This window comes from Bemisia tabaci, chromosome 2 (genome assembly GCF_918797505.1).
Source record: "Bemisia tabaci chromosome 2, PGI_BMITA_v3".
Taxonomy (NCBI): Eukaryota; Metazoa; Arthropoda; class Insecta; order Hemiptera; family Aleyrodidae; genus Bemisia; species Bemisia tabaci.
Genome location: NC_092794.1, coordinates 65,456,180 through 65,471,066, shown reverse-complemented (window position 1 = coordinate 65,471,066; position 14,887 = coordinate 65,456,180).

Genomic DNA, 14,887 nt, shown 5'->3' with positions numbered 1-14,887 from the left:
CCCGGTTTTGGAGAGCGTTACCAATTTCTTTCGTTCATGAAACCACTACTGGAGAACTCTGAAACACCAATAATTACCAGATTTCTCCAGAAATATTAGTTAGGCGACTTATTCTGCCACCATACTGAGGAAAACGCCGTATGAACCTTAGTCAGTTGCCAAATTTACATTGATTAAATACGAATTTTCAGGAAAACTTGAGAACATTCTCCATTCAATTTTTCAGAGAATTTTTTTTTCACTAGACCTAAATTATTCGAAAATTCCGGGAGAAAATAATAAAAACTCTCCTAAAAAATACATATTTTATACGCGGAAATCCGGCGACTCTTGAACGTTCATACGGCGTTCTTCCTTAGCACGGCAGCATTATTTTGCGATACTGGCGTTAACGTCCTCAACGGTAAAGAGGATCGGAGCGAACGGTGACTTTGCAACCTGGAGGAGGCTTGCCAAATCCCGGGATGGTTTTCGGATTCCGCCGCGATATCCAGGGACGCGATGCACAATTTGGCGGTCCGGCCGCGACTTGGCGAGGAGTGCGAGGAGCCGAGATAAGGTCAGGCTCAGTTGCCCGGTCGCACAGGACAAGGCTTTCCAACTTTGGGAAAATCCTTCATTTAACCGTTCAACTTGGCGACTGTGGTCTTCCGGACCGGTCCACCGTCCGGAGCACAGAAACGAGATGGATACACACGAAGCGACCGGAGCGTTGTCTCCTCATTGGTCGTGAGAAGTCCGTTTAGTGACCGGTGGCGTGGCGTGCTTCGCGATGTATCGATTGTTATGCCAATTAAATCTATGGAAAAGGATCGATAAACAGGGTGTCCGCAGCGAACACCTTAATAATCGATTTTATACCATAGGTTTAAATGGCATAACAATCGATACATCGCAATTCAAGCCATGCCACTGCTAGAGACGGTCCAGTCGATGCCGTGGTGACCGGGAGAGAAGAAAAACTACTGTAGAAAACTTTTGACCAGCGAAAATTTCTTGTTATGCAGGGAGAATACACACCGATGGAATGGATTGCTGATTTAACAATTAAATTGTTGAAAAATGTGTCCGTCATGTTTCAAACGTACATTTTACCATAGTAGAAAGCTAATTTATCCACTAGCGCAATAAAATTAGCATGTTTTGATTGTAAAATCTACACTGAAACATATTTGACACCTTTTAAAATACAAAAAAGTTAGACCAGCAATTTAATTTTTTTTCGTGTGCAGGAAAAATGCACAAGACTGTACAAATACTGCACTGCTGTGCACAGTTTATGCATTTTTCTTCCGTACATGCTGCTCCGTTGCAGGAAAACCCGAAATTGCCACAAGGCTTCATTAATTCATTTTGAGTTCCTGACTGTATGCCAGACTCGTCGAGAGATGAGGGATAGATCTTTGTTTGTTTCCTCGTAAAACAGCTTATTGTCGGGAAAAACAGTTTCATGGAGAAACGGCGTTTGTACTTTGGACGGCATGCAGTGGAGCACTTGACACCTGTGAATTATTATGAATCTCCGTTTCATATCCACCGCGGCGCTGAGCTATGCTCAAAAACACTCCGAACGAGGCATCGGATCATTGTAGACGTATTCCCAGGACGACAAGCTCGCTATGGAACTCTTCAATGCTGCCCAAAGTTAGCGATGACCCCCTCTTGAATCCAGAGGCGACGTCATTTATGGGCTCTGAGCACTTGGGCAGCCCCTAAGGGACTGAGTGTCAGGGATGCAGATTTGAAGAAAAAAACATCAATTTCCTCGAAAATTTTACGGACGATGGCCTTCTTATTTTCAGATTGGTGTTGGAAATTGCCGCGAAGGTACAAAAAAACCGATTTTCACAGCATTTTTGAAAAAAAAAACAAAAAAAAAAAAAAACGCTCGTTTCACTTTGGCTGAGCACAGAGTGCGCAATTTTCGCACCAGTCGTCTCATCTTTTAGGAACTACGTGGAGGAACGCTACAAGTCATTCATAATAAAAAATTTAAATTTTTTTTTTTTTTATCACTTCTCATCTTTACCTACGACCCGTTTGCGGGGCCTTCCCGCTTTCGCACGCGACCGATGTCGACTCTCCGATGGCGTGGTCGAAAAGTTTCCGCACCCCTACCCAGTGTCCTCTCTCATCTCATGAAGGCTCTCCGGGCAGCCTCCGAGGGGCCCGGCCTCTACGATCAGGTCGTGCGTACTCCCGTGTAGCGGGAAATTCGGATAATTTCGGGTCCGGCGGACAACGCCGCCCGCGACCCGACGCACAGTGGATCGAGACAATCAGAGAGGTCGGACATGGAATTTTTGACTAAAACTGCTAATTTTGATGATTATATCGTCACATTTTAACGTTCAAGGACTGCTTTGGGAGGGAAATTTTACGAGGAAACCAATGGAACCACTCTCAGAACCTCATAGTTTTGTATAAACGGAGTTACAAGCGTTTAGGGTTTCCAAAATTTGTCCAGGCTCTCCTACTGACTCGATCCACTGTGCGACGCCACCGACCGGGGCGGCGCGGGCGAGACGTTGCCGCGCTTCCGGAAAAACGACTCCGACACCCAGCGACACGACAGCCGACTCCGGGCGACTTGGCAACACAGCAAGCGGTCGCGTTAAAGCAGTCACCGGTCGGCGGTCCGATCCAATGGCGTCCCGTGATTTGCGATCGATCGATTGGTCTGCCGTTCGAACCCGTGGAAAAGGTCGATTATCGAGATGGCGCACAGAATCGATCCTTCACCATAGCTTCAAACGGGAATAGAATGATAGTCGACAGTTCACGCCTCACCGCTGGTACACTCCCGATGGTCATACCTGCTGAACAACATTTCAAACGTCTCCTCCTCCACGGCGCACAGTGGAGCGCGTCGTTACGAGAGGTTAGAGTCCCTTTATACTGAGAGTCAAGACAATGCGAATCCATTTCTGATTGGTTAACCGGATTTTAGGCCTCCACAGTGTCACAAACGGGAATGAAGATTACATTTTCACCAATTGCAAAGATTATAATCTGGAGTGGACCGAGGAATTTCGGGTTCGACAAGGAACAAACGGAATGAGAGAAGGAACGGAGAAAGGAATTTAAGATTGAGCCGGTCAAAGATTACGAAAAACGTTCAATTTGTGTAATCTTTATTCCCGTTTGTGACTCCATGAGGGGTGTTGTCTTGACTCTCAGTATAAAGGGACTCTACGAGAGGTCAGATATTCGATTTTTGTTTAAAGCCGCGAATTTTGATGTTCATTCCGTCAGATGATACATTTCCAGGGGTGCTTAATGCAGGGAATTTCACGAGAAAACCAGTTGAACTAATTTCAAACCTCTACGATTCGTAATGGCGAAGATACGAGTTTTCAAAGTTTCCAAATTTCGTCCGACCTCTGCCATCGATTCTTTCCACTGTGCGGGGGGATCGGGCATCGGCAGACAGCGGGCCACTCACACCCTTCGCGCCCATCTCCTCGGGCCCGAGTAGCTAAGGAAAAACGCCGTATACACATTCAAACGTTGCCGAATTTACTCTCAGAAAATACTAATTTTAGAGGAAAAGTTGAGCATATTTTCCACTGAAATTTGCAGGCACTCGAGATCGAAATACGAACGAAATTCAATAAAAATTTGGAGGAAAAATACTGCCAAATTTCTCCGAAAATTCATGATTTGCCGAAGGAAGTTTGGCAACGTCTGACGGCTCATACGGCGTTCTTCCTCGGCACGGCAGAGTAGCCAACAACACAACACTATGACCTCAACGGACCCTGGATGGACACTCGCCGACCGGTCTCCGGTCTCCCTCTTCCTCCCATCACGACAGATCATACCATTGAGCATCTATACGAATTACGTAACGCTCCCGGGCGGGAGTTCCGCTGTCTGTACGCAGGAGGGACCAAAATCTTGAAAAGATGAGGAGAAATTAGAAAATAGAATATTTCCTCCGGGAAATACTTTAAAACATGGTGTCTAGTTTTCTTGGCAAAGCTCATTCCCTGATTTTTCCCTGATTTTCCCTGACTTTCAGGAGCTCGTTCCCTGATGAGAAACCGAAGTTTTCTCCCACTTCTTGGGATTTTCTTGGGGAAAATAATTTTCCAAAGTTTCAGATATGAATATCGATTTTAATTAATCTTACAGCCATTTCTTTGGCGCACGTCAGATTAGACCGCCTTTGAAGACGAAATGATCCCTGAGTGGTTGGAAAAGAGATTCCCGGTTTCTGGAACGGATTCCCTGAATTTCCCCTGATTTTCCCGGGTTTTAAAAAACTAGACACCATGCTTTAAAACGTCGTAACTACATTCTTTTGTTAAAAGTCTTTAATTTTTACAGACAAAGTTTATTACCAAAAAAATGAGGAGCGTTAATCCAGGGTTGCCACAAAATTTAGAAAACGAAATTTCCTGACATTTCCTTAATAGTCCTGACACGTTTTGGTGGAATTCTCTGGCAACAGACAACAGGTGGTTAAGAAGACATACAGTGGAAGAAAAAACGCATTGGATCTAGAGTCCAGACTCTTGAAAACATTGACAAGAAAAAGGACTCTTGATTCAATCAGATTTAAGCTTAAATCAAAAGGAAATCCGGTCGAATTAATAAGAGGCTGGGTTCTTGATTTAAGCTTAAATCTGATTGAATCAAGAGCAGTTTTTCTTGTCGGTGTTTTTGAGAGTCTGGACTCTAGATCCAATGTGTTTTTTTTCCAGTGTAATTGAAAATTGTCTTCAGGCACAATTTGTTGTTCGAAACTTCAAATCCATTCTAGAAAGCGAATAAAGGTGATTTAACACATTTCCCCTGATGTTTTCGTCATTTTTCTTGACATTTCCCGGTTTCCTCTGACTTTTAAGAATGAGAGAAACAGTCGCATAATCGGAGCATCACCCGACGGCGCTTAATACATTTTGAATTTCCACTCTTTAATTACGAGTTCATTCCACCGCTACTCCGTTCATGTAAGTCCCATTCAGTGTGAGTTAACCCTTAGATGCCAATACTGGGTCGAATTGACCCGACTATCTCTTCTGGGGGAGTTATAGGGCCGGTTCATGCGAGCTTCAAGGTCTACAATTAAATCCTAGAAGAAGGAACCGCATATCTAATTATTAAAAAAAAAGGGGGAAAAAGCGGGTGTTAACACAGCCGAATATAAATATGACGTTATTGGGCCACGTTTTTTAACTTATCTCCCAAAACTGAGCGCTACCTTATTGGAAGCAAAGGGAGCGGAGCGGAGTATAACGCGTTCACACCTAGCGCCTTCAATTTTGCGGATGCAACACGAACATCCATCAAGCACGAATAATTGTATCACTGCGCCGTCATCGGCGGGCGTCTAATCCCTTGCTCAACTACTAAATTATTTTGTTTCCATTTTCGTCTTATTCTTAGTTGAATTGGTGCTTCAAGGGCTACAAGAATAACACAGCCAAAGATAGTAGTAACGTAAGTTAGCCTCGTTTTTTAACTTTTCTCCCGAACTGTAGCGTGAACATTGGCAATTTTCTGGATTGACGCTTTTAGGACAAGCACAGCTGAGGTATAAACTTTTTTTAAATTTTGCCTCTGCACATGCCAAAATTTTACACTGTTATAAAGAAGAAGAGGAAGAAGAAGAAGAAGAAGAAAGAAAAAGAAGAAGGAAAAAAATTATATTTCATCGATGAAAAAATTGACACTTATACGATGATACGCAATGGCAACGGTGCGCGAAAAAAAACCTCTTCTTATCACGTTTAATTACAACAATGAAGAGAGGTGGCCCTCTCCTTCTCCCTTGCTTCGCAATAAACAAATCGAGAGAGAGCCGGGAAAGAGAAGAAATTTTCTCTCCGGTCGGTAACATTCGAGGCGCAATGCTCACAATGTATTTCCGAGATAACGATAATTTGTTTATCCGAATTACGTAATTAAAATAGTCTCCAAGTGTATTCGAAGTAAAAAGCTTCTTCATTGCTGGCGTTAATCAATGATAAGACTAAACGTGCTTCGTAGTGTTGATATACTTCATTTGAGGCTCAACTCAACCGGGACGGGTTCATGGCGACAAGTGTCTGTTGCGAAGGGAGACACACTTCAGTCGGAACAGAAACGAAATATATTTTTTAGTTAAGAGCCAAAAGATCGTAACTACTTTTCCACCGATTCCAGATATCAGGGGGAAACCTTGCGGAGGCCTCTTTGCCTGCGATGTTGATTCGCAATTTTTCAAGCTCTTTCCTCGTACTTGGCGTTAGATATGGTACGATTTTTTTACCTTCTCGCTCCCCTTGCGGTTAAAATTTGCACATGAACCCATGAATTACATCACGCTGAGCTTCTCCTCGAAAAGCAAACCTTATATAGGTCACCGGGGGGGGGGGGGGGGGGCCGACGACCCCACCATGTAAAATTATATCACATTTTACCACCCCCCACCTTAAAAATCATTCATGAAATGTAGAATTTGCATGCACATTTTTAATTGCTTCATCTGAAAGTGCTTAAAGAGCTGATCTCACAGTAATTTTTATAATTTTTTTTTGATATGAAAAATAGTATAAAAATAGATGTAAAATGGAGAAAATGCACCACCTAGTGACGTTATCTGGCGGCATTTCCCATTTAAACACGCGTATTTTAGCAGAATAGATCATTCTGCCATAGCTTCTCTAATAATTGTTCAATTCAAGAATCATGAACCAAGGGCATCCTCGTGTTCAGTTCACTCACAAGGGGAGCTTCCCAAGTGTAACCGGAATTTCGAGTTGAAATTTCGCATGAAGATACTAGAGATGATTTTAGGGATGCCGTATTTTTTCGTTTTTTCGAATGGGGTCGGGAAAGCCCTCAAAAAAAGGGCTAAAGATGCGGAAAAAACGCGTGCGCTAGCGGCACAAGGTAAACGTAGGTGATAGAGGCACTGAATCTTTATCAGTACCGCATGGCCGAACGGTAGCGCGCTCGCCTCGCAGGCGGGAGGTCCTAGGATCGGATCCTGATTACAGCTTGTTATTTTATTTTACTTTATGCTTGTTTATTTTTCACTTACTTTATTTTGCACCATTCGCTCCGCAAACCGACTTACGAGGTAGAACACGTAGTGACTGGAGATTTTTTACATATCGACGGTGAAACTACCAAACCACGTATCTCGTTTGCGGTGTTTAAAAATCTACGCACACATTTTATTTTTTTGAAGTAGACCAAATCAATATCATTCCTTGAAATTTTCACGGAATTTTCTCCGCACAAAGAGGAAAAATCACAGAAATTTTCAAGACTAGATTTTAAGTAGTTTTTTCATTTAAAAAAATAAAGTACGACAGGAAGTCTGCGACGTCGCAAACCGAGATACGTGGTTTGGTAGTTTCACCGTCGATATGCTGATAAAACTCGAAGTTTCTCTTGGATTGAAACGTTATATATAATTGAATAAACAAAACACTCTAAAACTCACCAATTTCGTTGCCAAGCTGAAGTTCCGGAGTATCAGTCAGATACAGATACAGATTCGACTGATACTCCGGAAATTCAGCTTGGCAACGAAATTTGGTGAGTTTTAGAGTGTTTTGTTTATTCAATTATATATAACGTTTCAATCCAAGAGAAACTTCGAGTTTTTATCAGCATATGTAAAAAATCTCCAGTCACTACGTGTTCTACCTCGTAAGTCGGTTTGCGGAGCGAATGGTGCAAAATAAAGTAAGTGAAAAATAAACAAGCATGAAGTAAAATAAAATAACAAGCTGTAAGCAGGATCCGATCCTAGGACCTCCCGCCTGCGAGGCGAGCGCGCTACCGTTCGGCCATGCGGTACTGATAAAGACTCAGTGCCTCTATCACCTACGTTTACCTTGTGCCGCTAGCGCACGCGTTTTTTCCGCATCTTTAGCCCTTTTTTTTGAGGGCTTTCCCGACCCCATTCGAAAAAACGAAAAAATACGGCATCCCTAAAATCATCTCTAGTATCTTCATGCGAAATTTCAACTCGAAATTCCGGTTACACTTGGGAAGCTCCCCTTGTCAGCAGTTTCCACTTAAACACGAAAGTTATCAAATTTCAGGCACCTGCAAATTCTCTATTTGCTTGATTTGAATTAATTTTCTCCTCCCCTTTCAAAGGAACTTGCTCAACATAGACAGCCCGTGAAATCTCACGTGTAATCAACACCACCCCTTCCTCATTATCAGCAGTTTCTTGAAGATGTTTGTTTCACAATTATTTGATCCCTTCGGAAAAAAGACGTTATAATCGAACTTATTTATTTATTTTCCTTTTTAAATTCAGACAGCTTTACAACGCTTGCCTTGCAACAGTTGCTTGTTTCCGAAAATGTTGCGTTCCATATCCACGCGGTCTCTGAACCGAATCAATATTACCGTATACTATACCTAATTTGCCCGAAGCGCCTTCAAACATCAAGGTAGATTTCAATTGATGCACCTTCTGGAAATGCATTTTTCCACACCGTATTTTCTTCACACACTGACTGTATTTAAGAGTAACATTTTTTGGCCTTTATTACACTGCAATACACATACCAGGTGAACCTTTTTTCTTCGGGTATTTAACATTCAATTGACTAAAACTAAAATTCCTCGTTAAAAGGTAATCCTCTTGTATTCAGAGTTAACCTCTCAGGATTGAACCTTGAATCGGACTGAGGCTCGATTCGATCGTGTGGCCAGCGCTGATGTTTTCCCATATTTCCAGTCTCAAGATTTTCCGAATTTTCAGTCTATTTCATTAAATTCTTTAAAAACTCCCGGTTGCCCGGGTTTTCCTGACCTGTGGACACCCCATGAACGAAAACAGCGAAGTAAATCTGAGAAGAGCACCACTCTGAAGCGACCACTTGTCATCGGTTATTTTAATTCAAGGCGTTGATTGGTGGTCGGACGTTATCAGCCTAGGTAGTAGAGAGGATAGAAAGCAATGGCCGGCAATGAGTTCGAGTCTAGGAGCGCGGTTGCCGGAGCGCGAAGGTTAACGACCATTTCCCCCGTCCTCGGACGAGGGATCGCGGCATTCCTTCGCACCACGTGGCAACCTGGCGAGCGTCAACGTCCGCCGCCGTCGATTCAACGGTAAAATCGATGCGGGATACGTCGCGGGACGTCGGGTCGCCCCGAGATCGGGCAACGTCGTCAACGATTCAACTTGGCGAGTTCTACTTTCACTCGCGAATGCATTCCTCGAGTGTCAGCTCCGAGTCTGTCGGGCGGACGACGACGCCGCACGAGCACCGTCCGACAATTCATATTTCCGCCACTTCCAAAGCGATTATAGAATCTGATAGACAAAGCTATAGACAAAGACGACGAAAGGGATTTCGGAGGGATCCTATTGGTGGAAGCAGGTGGTGGCAATGGACATAGGAGGTACGATCACAGTCCGACAATTCATATTTCCGCCACCTCCAAAGCGATCAGCGGGCCGATTATTGAATCCGATAGACAAGGCTATAGACAAAGACGACGAAAGGGATTTCGGAGGGATCCTATTGGTGGAAGCAGGTGGTGGCAATGGACGTAGGAGGTACGAGCACAGTCCGACAATTCATATTTCCGCCACCTCCAAAGCGATCAGCGGGCCGATTATTGAATCCGATAGACAAGGCTATAGACAAAGACGACGAAAGGGATTTCGGAGGGATCCTATTGGTGGAAGCAGGTGGTGGCAATGGACATAGGAGGTACGAGCACAGTCCGACAATTCATATTTCCGCACTTCCAAAGCGATCAGCGGGCCGATTATTGAGTCTGATAGACAAGGCTATAGACAAAGACGACAAAAGGGATTTGGAGGGCTCCCATTGGTGAAAGTGGGTGATTGGAATGGACAAAGGAGGTAGGTAATGGACTAACTAACAGCAACACACTAAAGACCCGACAGTTGGTCCATCATTTTTTTTCTTAGTCTATAAGAACCAACCATGTCAACCAATAGGATCGCTCCATACTCCCTAGGTCTTCTTTGTCGATAGCTTTGTCCATCAGTTTCAATAATCGCCCCGCAGGATCAGATTAAAAAAAAGGGCATTTCCCTACCCCACCGGACACGATTGACTTGAATCTCTAGCATCGGCGGAAGTATAATATAGGGGAAGCTGTCGAGAGGAGGTGGGGCGCAAGACAGGGGTGCAGAATTTGCCGGTTCACGTGCCCTAAGCGCGTGGAAATACGAGGATAATTTTGAGGTTCGAGGGTGGCAAGTCAGAGGACAAAATGGTCATCTCTTTAGAAAGTTGGGAGCTTTGTGCAGAGGCGGATCCAGCAATTTGGCAACACCGGATTTCCTCCATTTAAACCAATGTTTAAAAGTCGATTCTTGTCGGTGCTTTCGGCCCCTCCAAGAATCGATTCATTTCCATAGGTTTAAATGGAGGAAAGACAATGTTCCCAATTTGCTGGACCCGCCAATGACTTAGATGAGAGCCGATGAGAAAAATGCGAAAGACCAGCGGAAGGGCGCACAATGGACCGAATCAATGGGAGAGGTCGGACATGCATTTTTTCGCTTAAACTGCAAATTTAGAGGTTAATTTCGTCAAGTTTTAAATTTGGAGGGGTGTTCCATGCAGAACTTTTCACGCGAAAACCAATAGAACCAATTTGAAAACCTCAACATTTTTGTAAAAACGGAGTTATGAGCTTTCAAAGTTTTCAAGTTTCGTCCGACCTCTCATTGACTCGATCCACTGTGTGCCGCCGCCGCATAAATAAGGGAGAATGATGTAGCGAGGAATTTCTCATGGTGGAAGAAGGACGAAGAAAGGGTTGAGCGTGGTCAAAATTTTTAAGAAGGCGAAATCTAGGGTGAAAAATCCCTGATCGTAAAAAATGACAAGTCTTGCGAGGACGAATTTCAAATTTTGAGAAGGGGGTGGGAAGTGCCCGATACTTTGCAACCCCTCCACCAAGCGAAGGCAACGCTTGAAATTTTTTTAGCAGTAGTCTAATCGACTGGTGTCGGCATGTTGCATCGAAGATGCCGATTGAGGAGTCACGTGAGCGTGAGAGAGCAAACATTGCTCATTTTTGTAAACATTTTGCAAACACCCGCAAGAACGTAACAGCCGCGGCACGGCGAGAGGTATGAAACCTGTTATTTCTTCCGCACTCCCATTTAGAGGAAAAACGTAGTATCCAGCGTTGCCACAGAATTTAGAAAATGAAATTCCCTGACATTTTCCTGCTTTCCCTGACGCATTTTGGTGAAATTCCCTGACAATTGAAGATGGTGACGGATGGTCAAGAAGGCATAATTGAAAATAGTTTTCAGGCAAAATTTCTTGTTCAAAATCTCAAACCCATTCGAGAAAGCAAATAAAGGTGATTTAACAAATTTTCCCTGACATTTACGTCATTTTCCCTGACTTATTAAAATCCCCTGACATTTTCCCGGTTTTCCCTGACGTTTTAAAATTCCCTGCCATTTCCCGTTTTCCACGACTGTGGCAACCCTGAGTATCAACATTCGAGCGTCGCCAGATTCCTTCGGATAAAACATTAATTTCCTGGAAACTTCGTAAATTTTGGGTTTTTAAGCTCTCCTACACGATTTTTTTCTCAATTTAATAAATATTTTATAAATATTTTTCTAAATATTAAAGAAAAAATATTCACAGAATTCCTCTAAGAACGGTTTTTCCGGGGAGGGGGTCCGGTGGCCCATTTTGCGACTTGCTCTCCAGGGCACCATGACTTTAATTTTCAGCTTCCGTTTTCAGCAATGTCATCGTTTTCAGCGCGTGAACTTGGCATTCGCCAATTTTGCGTCGAGTTGTGGAGAGGGGGGATTTCTTTCACGGAAGTGCAGCACTGGACGCTCTTCAGAACAGTTCCGCCGATTCTGAGCCCCCGTCGTTGCCGTGTAAAGTGGGCGATACCTCTTTATGAATGGAAAATGTATAAATTAGATACTTTCCGGGTATAATTACAAACAACATCGCGAACGTACACGGGAGTCGGCGCTTCAGTAACGCGACGCGACAGCAAGCAGCGCTGAAGCGCTAAGAAAAAACGTCGTATGAGCCTTCAGACGTTGCCAAATTTCTTTCGATAAAAACCGAACTAACTGGGGAAAATTATGAACGTTGTTTCCCAAAATTTTCATACGATTTTGCACGCAATTCAATCTAAAATATCTGAAAGTTTCAAGGGAAAATATGTGTACGTTTAGTCAAAAGTACATGTTTTATCAAAGGAAATTTGGCAACTCTCGAATGTTCATACGGCGTTTTACCTCAGCACGGCAGTGAAGTTGTAAGACAGCGATTCGTTATTTGAGCCACGGCCAGGCTTATGTTTCACGTCCGTCATCGATTTTCACGGCACGTTCCCCGATTCGGAAAATGAAAACCCTCGAATCTTTTTAAGTTTAAATTAAATATCCGTTCGTGAAAGTTCTGGAATTGCTTACCAGATTGCTTAAAAAGACACAAGATTTAAGATGGCAGATATTATAAAAAAGAAGTTTACGTTACATTGCTACCGGATCGTTGACACTGTGCTCATTATTCCATGGGAGACAGATTTGTATTATTTTTGAATGATCTCGGTGCCGAACGAAAAGTGTTCCACGGAAAAAATAAGAGGTAGGGGTTACGTCCCAACTTGAACATTTCGAATAAATTGCGGCAGTACCCCAATAAATTAGGTTAATACTAGCGTAAACACTGGAAAAAACACATTGAATCTAGAGTCCAGACTCTTGAAAACATTGACAAGAAAAATACTCATGATTCAATCAGAGTTTTGCTTAGATCAAAAGGAAATCCGCTCAAATTAAGAGGCTTGGTTCTTGACTTAAGCAAAAATCCGATTGAATCAAGAGGTTTTTTTCTAGTCGATGTTTTTAGGAGTCTGGACTCGAGATCCCATGTGTTTTTTTTCCAGAGAATGTTTCGATACTATCAAGAGCGATCGAAAATGTCCATATCACCCGACGATTTAGTACTGCGATTCTAGGGGAAAGACCCTTCTTCTTTTTTCCCGCGTTGTTAACACCAAACTACGGAATCGAATAAATCGATAAATATCGATTTTCTGCGACGTAACACTAAGAGCGTATAGACGCAGAGGGGGAGGGGGAGGGATGAAGACCTAAAGCGGAGCTGATACATGTAAGAAAAAGTTTTCGAGACAGAGTAATGATTTTACATAACGTGGCAGGCGCGCGCTGGATTTGCTTTCTCGCGTCTAGACCGCGGGACCTACCTGATGCGCTCCTCGGGTCAATGAACCTCGACTCGGAGCGTTTGTTCATTTCTTCAACGAATTTTGAGGAGAGGTCATGCAAAAAATGAACCCAAAACACGCATTTTAAAATCTAGAGCGCTACAAGATCCCTAGAGAATGATGAAATGATGTTTTTGTACCCCCAACTGAACCAATGTTTAAAATCGTATTTTCGTTTATACGCGGTTTTATCTCAACTATACGTTGCCTCCGATCCAAAAATGTCAAAAACTTTGCACTTCATGATTGAAATACGTACGCCGCTTTCAGAGCTCATGGGTGGTGTATTCAGGAGAAATTCTGGAGAGGGCGACACACTGAGACAGGGTTGCAATTTTGCATGGGAAGTACAATCTTGAAATTTCATGCAAATAAGCATGTGACAAAATTTTAGAAAAATATGAAGGCTGAAAGCTACTGAAAAATATTTTTAGAAATTAAATGAAAGACAAACGATTTATGATTTCTGAGCATTTTAGTGTGTTTTGCATACCCAGCCCTCGAGTATGTTGAAATATGTTTCATATTTTTCAGTTTAGTGAAACTTTTACGAAATATTTCGAGAAAATTTCAAATCTTTCATTATATCATTTCACTTTTGTGACCCGGTTGATCCACGACTGAAGCAAGATGGTGGTCCATAGAGTCCGCCATTTTGGTTTTTCCCAAGCGCTATCTAGTATAGTTGCTATTGATCCAGTTCCGTTTCAACTTTTTTATCGAATGAAAGGTATGTTTCAAGAAAGTTTTCTGCTAGACTTACATTTTCCTTTCCAAAAAATGAAATAAATACATACATGAAAACAAAAAAGCCAAAAAAACTGAAAGTTTTCAAACATTCGGTAGGTAACATTGAGGTTAAACAATTTCTTGTCAAATAACTCCTAATTACACCGTCAATGAGCCCTGCAAACCGCGTATCCCAATTAAAAGGCGCAGGGTTTTTCGTGTGGGCAACGGACTAAAAGGTTGACGGTGCGACAGTGCTTTGGCCATCTCGTTAATTTTATCACCTCATTCCGGAGGCGCGGATTTTACGAACCATTAATGCTTTATGAGGCAGGTGCGCTCTTGCTGTTAGCAATGCGTTTTCTCCGACAAGTTCCAGAAATGACGTTATTCTGCTAGTGGCTGATTGTATGTACTAGATCAGCGCCGAGATCCAAGCGGGAACGGGAACATCAACCTTGATCATTTGTTTTTCTTTCGTAGGAAATTTGGGCTCGGGAAATGAATTATGACTCGTGAACTGAACTGGTTAATGCTACAATCCGGTGACGAACGGGAAAAATCTTGGCAAAACATTCAAGAAATACGGAACGCGCTAAATTCGAGCTTTTTTGGTACCGATTTAAATTTTCTGAAGCTTGATTCATCATAAATTAAAAAAAAAAAAAAAATCCGTATTATTCGATTTCCTTGACGTTTTTCTGACACTGAAATCGCTAACACAATAAGATTCCCTGACACTCCGAATTTTTGCGAGTGTCCTGACATTTTCCCTGATCTTCCGGGGGGGGGGGGGGGAAGCCCATGACATTTCCCGGTTTTCTAGGTCGCTAGACACCCTGTATCAAACCAATAATCTTCAGGTCAACAATATAATGAGAAACCAGGATTACCTGAAATATAGTTTGAAATATCCGCTTAAGTTGGGCTT